At 36.5% G+C, this 6,212-nt stretch overlaps 1 pseudogene; it reads right to left on the bottom strand.

The window, feature by feature from the left end:
- Positions 1–2,698: 2,698 nt before the first annotated feature.
- Positions 2,699–3,968, bottom strand: LOC119510795 (annotated as a pseudogene).
- Between the last annotated feature and the right edge of the window lie 2,244 nt (positions 3,969–6,212).

The raw sequence follows: 6,212 nt of genomic DNA, 5'->3' as shown, positions 1-6,212 counted from the left end.
CTCTGTTAGCTGGGAAGGCACATGGCTGGTGTTGGCTTGCTTCCAGGTTGCATCTCAAAATATGATAACAGAATCAGTAAATGTTTTGGAGACATTCTTTAAGCTGTTAAGTGATAAATGTATGAAAAGGAATTGGTGAACTTGTAGTGAGTTTAAATGCATACATGTGGCATGACCCACAAGACCCCTTCTCTGAAAAATATGAATGTTTCATTGTGATTTTCCTCAAACAAGTCAAGAAATTATAAGCTCTCCACCCCCTCCCTTTCCTTTTCATGACAATCTGTTACTTCTAACATTGTATGTCATGTCTAGATGCTGTTGCTTCCTTTTGTAAAAGGGAGATATGAGAGGCTTAAAGATGAGATGAGTATATGAATCAGTATAACATTTAAGATATGAGTCAGTCATTGAAAAAGAACAATACTGTTCATGGCAAGTAAAACCACCTCAGTTCACACAATGCCTTGAAATTGGTGAGTTGGCTCTTCATGCAATACAATTAGTTAGCAATATTTTCTGGGCATTTATCATCATATACCTTCAGTCACTGGAAAATTCTTATTAAGTAATAAGGGCTAAAAATGAAGATGCCTATAAAATTATCATATCATTGACAATAAAGCATTAACAGAAACCTTTTTTGTTTTCAAAGATTCCTCCCCCTTTTTGCACTTTCAGAGTTTAATTTCTAGGGTTATTAATCAAGGGAAAGTATTTGTAACAATAAAAACAAAAACTGGGTGAAAATTTGTACAAAACATCACCCGCAAAAATGGAACAGAAATGTGAATGAATGCCAGCTCATACCAGAATGTTAGTTAAAAACCATAGAAATCAGTACTAAAATGAAGGACTCAAATCACAAATTATTTAGCTGGAAATGAACTAGTTACCATAAATTAAAGGGAATGTTCTACAATGGGTTTTCCCCCCATTTGCTACAGTCCTATGTTTTTGGTTTTCTTTGTTGTCATTGCTGTTATTGTTGTTCTACGTGTTTGTTTTTGTTTTTTTTTTTTGTTGTTTGTTTTTTGTTTGTTTGATTGATTTTTACATTAACAAGGAGTCTCATGAAATTTTATTCAATTTCAAGGGTACAGACAAGAAGCAGTTTTCACAAACACGGAAATAATGCAGCAGTATAATTACAGGCTTGAATGGCTGTACTTGAAGTTGTTCAGCGCCAAGACCTATCGGAATTATCAGCTATTCTGCTTTCTGCATTCGACCAGTTTGCCACGTCAGGATTCATTACTCCTAACTAAAATGGAAATAAGGTGAATTTACAGAAAAACTACTTTATTATTAAAACCCCAGAGAATGTATAACATCTTGCTGAACAGAGGCTTTGGGTCTATAAATGGGCCCTTTATTTCCCAAATAGGGTTACCTTAAGTTAATTTTTAAGCACAGCCTTTAGGATTTCAGCTTTAAAAAAATGACAAACTATTTTGCCCTTAGTGTATTAACATGAAGTAACCCCTAGCTTGGTTTGCTTAGATATTTCAAAACGGTTACACTGACTAGAAATCCCTTGAAATAGAACAGACCAATTGTATTTGATAAGCTTGTAGCACCCAAATTCATTATACACATTTAATGCACACATTCCTGAACCTGCACTAGCACAACCATAAGCATTCTAATCATGTCATAGTGTTTAACAAGAGATACTGATCCCTCTTGATAAAATCTTACCAAGTAAGAGATTCAGATTTTTACCAGCGTCTATCATAGGGCACTACAGAGGTACCATAAGCAGTTGACCTTTTGAAGTTCTGATTAAGAATTACTAAAGTGACAGTGATTGAGTGCATATGTACAGTATCCTTATCCTTTCAATTTACTAAGCAATGACACTTTATCCTAACATGAGGATAGAAGGACTATAAATACCCTGGAAAATGAGAATGATTGGATTTGACATGCTGCTAATTGCCCATAGTTGAATGAGTGAATTTTCTCAATGGGAAAAAGCTCAACTTTCTTCTTCCCATCATCTCTGCCATATATTATTTCCCAGAGACCTCACTTTCAAGTTTGTTCTTCAGGTTTCACTAAAAATTGAAAACCAGGGGGCAAACAACTGAGTGTAAGGACATCTGGGGTCAAAAATGCAAGAAAATATGTTAACGTGCAGCAATGGTCCGAATACTCAAGATTCATGTTAATGAATTCAGTTAGTGTATATGAGATTTTCATTGATGAGTGGGGCTCTGGGCATAAATATGCCACTTCTTCATTTCATATCAAATGCTCACATAAATCATTGCTTTTTGAGACTTTCGATACTTTTAACAGTTTAATTTGCAAACAATTTTTCATAACAAATTGTTTTTAACCAAAGTACATCTTGAAAACTGTTTATATAGAAAACTCAGGGAATAAAATAAACTGCTCAGTGTGGAAGGCCTTAAATTACATTTTTACAGTAGAAAAGACAGGAGGTAGAATATAACTGAAAAGAAATGCTACATTAGATTGAAATCTACAGCTCCTGTAGCTAGTTAAAACTTTTAGAAACTAAACCCAACATTTTCAGTAACCATAGAAACAGTTAAAATAAAATTTGCCATGAGAGCCCTTATATTCTGCTCGATACAGGGAAGGAGGAAGAGGTAAGGACCAGGATACAGGAGACATGACACTTGGTCTACAACTCCTGTTTGCTTTACTGAGGGTGTAGTTTCAAAACTTAGTCGCCTTCTTCAGCTTCAGACCTAGATTCTTCTTCAGCATTTGTGAGTCACTCTACATACTTTTTTGTTTGCTCAAAGAAGGCACCTTTCCCCTTTGCAACACACGCCTCTTTATACCACTTCAGAATAGGCTCTTCACTCAGGACTTCGGCCTTATAAAAAAGCACCAGTATTTTCTGGAAGGCTTCCATGAAATGCATGTTGTCATAACAATATTCCTGAATCTTCAGTAACAGAGTAACAGTTCAGACTGAGCTTGGGTGAATAGTAAAGGTAGCAAGTAGAAAGCTGTATTGCTTCAAGTGCTTGATAACTTGTGTGGCTATAAGTTCCTCTTCTTTGTTCCATTCCACAGTGCTCAATACATTTGACCAGACTATTCCAAAGACAACTGGTTCTGGGATGTTTTGCTTTTTGTTTTTTTGTTTTTTTTTTCATCTCCTCCTTGACATATAAAATGATATCCTTAAATGGGTTACTACGTGACATCTGTTCTTGAAGTAGTTTCTGGAGTTCTTTATGAGCTCCTGTGGTTTGCTGATTCTGAACAAACTCTGAAAGCTCTTTCAAGCCTGCCTCAGTAAAATACTTTGTAAAGTTTTTGGTGTTTTGCTTATTGACAGGAAAAAGTTCCACCAGTCTGTTTATCCATGCTGACTTTCCAAAGACTTGCAGCTACTGCATTGATATCTTTCATTTTTCCATGATTTTAATTAAAGAGTTTTACAGCAAAAACTGCTGAAACCCCTTTTTTAACCAAATTCTCATTATAAAGGCTATTAAGAATGGATGCATTAAATGTCCCATTAGCCAAAAGAACACCAGTCAATACACCCAGCTTGTTCCTTTCTGATTCTGAAAAATTCTTTAAAAACAGCAGCTTTTTAACTTCATCTTCAAAACCTTTTTCTAGGTGTTTGTAGGTGTTTGTTAAAAACCTGAGCAAATGCTTGCATGCTGTCTAGGTCTTCTTGTGCTGCAAACACACAGACATTGCACACCTCATGCCATCAGCCAGTGTACCAGCTGGGACCAGCATTCCACTGGCCACCAGAATGTCATTGTTTCTGCACGTTGGTGTAATCAAGTTTTGCTCCAGAAGCATCAAGAAACTTCTACTGCTTCCAGATCAGTACCAGTTTCAGTTAAGCCTTGAGTAATACAGTCCTGAAATTGAGTAGGGTCAAGCCTCTCTTTTTCATCTCTTTTCCTCGTTTTAACACACTGGCCTGATAGCGTTGACTTTAGCTGCTTTTGATTATTCATAAAAGACATCCAAATTAAAGGTGAAGAGGAAAGAGCCAGAAGTCTCCAATGTGGCGGCAACTGTGGCAATGCTTCCTCTCTCTGCATGTTTTTGATGTTTTTCTTAACACTTCTTCTCCAGCTCCCAGTCTTTTTTTTCATTTGTGTTTTCTTAGTCTCTCCTGCTTCACCATCTCTCCCCTGTCCTCTCCTGTCTGGCTCCTGATTCCTGTTGACATCTCTGCTCGGCAGATGTTCTCCAGCCCTCCTTTCTTGTCTGCTGGTTGGAGCTGTTATCCTGTCACAGGCTCGGATTCGGATCTTAGTGCCCCTTCCTCCATTCCCACATCCTCTTTTCCATAGATGGAAATCCTGCTGGCAATTAACATGTCACACAGACAATATTTTTTTGGTTTTATTAAGAAAGATTATCTGTGTGATGAGAATGTTTCTATTAATTACGCAAACCAATAGCAGTTACTTAAGCTGCTCTTATGGAAAGCTAGTTATTATCACATTTTAAAATGTAAAATTTTAAGTGTCCAACTTGTTTGCCACTTGGAGAGATCTTAAGGATGCCATTAAATGTAACCTCTGTATCAAGTTTTTTTGTTTTGTTTTGTTTTGTTTTTAATTCCATAGGAATTTAAGGACTTGAGTCTTCTTTATTCCAACATATTCTCCACTTTGCATGTAAAAAAAAAAAAAATCAATAGAAGTCCAAAGCATATCTAGCATTTAATTCCCTATGAACTTATTCTTATAAGAATTTTTTGAGGGTTTTATTTACAATGCAGTTTTCATGCCTTCACGTCCAGATACTGTGATTCACCCAGAGACTATGGAGTTTACGTTTTATGTAAGCACCTGCATGATTCTGATGCAGCTCGTCCACTTTGAGAAATACTCCCTCCATTAATAGGACTGTGAGATCAAAATCGACATCATCAGCCAATTTGATGCTGTAGTAAACAACTGTGCATTGGTTCCTGGTAGAAATTTGAAAATCCTGCCAAGAGTTTGGTTTTAATTAGAATGTTGGTGTGGAAACCATTGCCGAAACAAAGACTAGAGAATTTAATCCCCTAATAAAAGACAGAAAAGGAATAGGAATGGGTGATAAACATTTTAAATGATGTCAACTTCATTGATAAGCAGTGAACAGCAAATTAAAACAATACATGAGCTAATTTCCACCCATTAATTTGTTAAAAATTAGAGATTATTGAGGTCTTCCAGCTTGTTCCTTTCCAACTCTGAAAAATCCTTTAAGAACAACAGCAGCCTTTTAACTTCATCTTCAAAACCTTTCTCCAGGTATTTGTAGCACCTGATTAACTTGTGAAAAACCTGAGCAAAGTTTTTGGAAAGTTTTAGGTAAGTTGTCAGGAATTGAGTCCCCTCTCCAGCACTGATTGTAGGAATACAATATAGTAGAGCCTCGTGGAAGGCAATTAGCAATATCTACCAAATATTAAAGTGAAAGACACTAAATACATATTTTAAGTGAAACTTGTACATATGCACAAAGGAATATACAAGGGTGTTCACTGCCACATTGCTTGTAAGAATGAAAAATTGAGAGGGAAGTGATCACTAACTCAGGCATATCTGTGCTATAGAAAAATAGGAAACCTTTATAAAAGAATGTGGCAAGTTTCCAATATATCATTTTGAAAACTCTCCAAAACATATTCAGTGCATAAACAGGAGTTAAAGGCCAATTAACATAGGACTGCACATGGGACATGAGCATCAGTAGTTTTTAGAGTTTGACCCCAACAAGCAGCCATGATTGAGAACCAGAATCCTAGAGAACAATAAAGGCTTTCAAAGCAGCAGCAGCAGCAACTCAGAACAGTCAGTGGACTAATTATAAGCAAGAGCACAAGGTAAAAAGAGCCACAGACATCACTTTAGATTAAGAGAGCAGTTGCTGTTTTGTTTGAAAGAAAAAAACAAGATTTAATGCATTAAATAAATGACCAGAAGCCTTAAGACTTTGACACCTGTGCCTTTCACTGGGAATGAAATAATTAGAAGTTAGGCCACCTGTGTGTATTTTTCCTGCTTCAAATGAGACCAAGGTTCAATTATTTAGAGACAAGAGTCCAAAGAGTTAGAAGACACTAGAGATCCCCTTAAGCATGTGGTTTACTGTTTTTCTTTCTTTGGTACTCAAACAACTTTCTACATCCTTTCTGGGCCTTCTACAACAGGCCTGTATCACCTGGCACGGCTGCACAAGGCTTTCATGGTGATTGA

Source organism: Choloepus didactylus, chromosome 15 (genome assembly GCF_015220235.1).
Source record: "Choloepus didactylus isolate mChoDid1 chromosome 15, mChoDid1.pri, whole genome shotgun sequence".
In the NCBI taxonomy this organism is placed as follows: Eukaryota; Metazoa; Chordata; class Mammalia; order Pilosa; family Megalonychidae; genus Choloepus; species Choloepus didactylus.
Note: the sequence above shows the minus strand (reverse complement) of the source record. Positions and strands in the feature narration are given on the sequence as shown.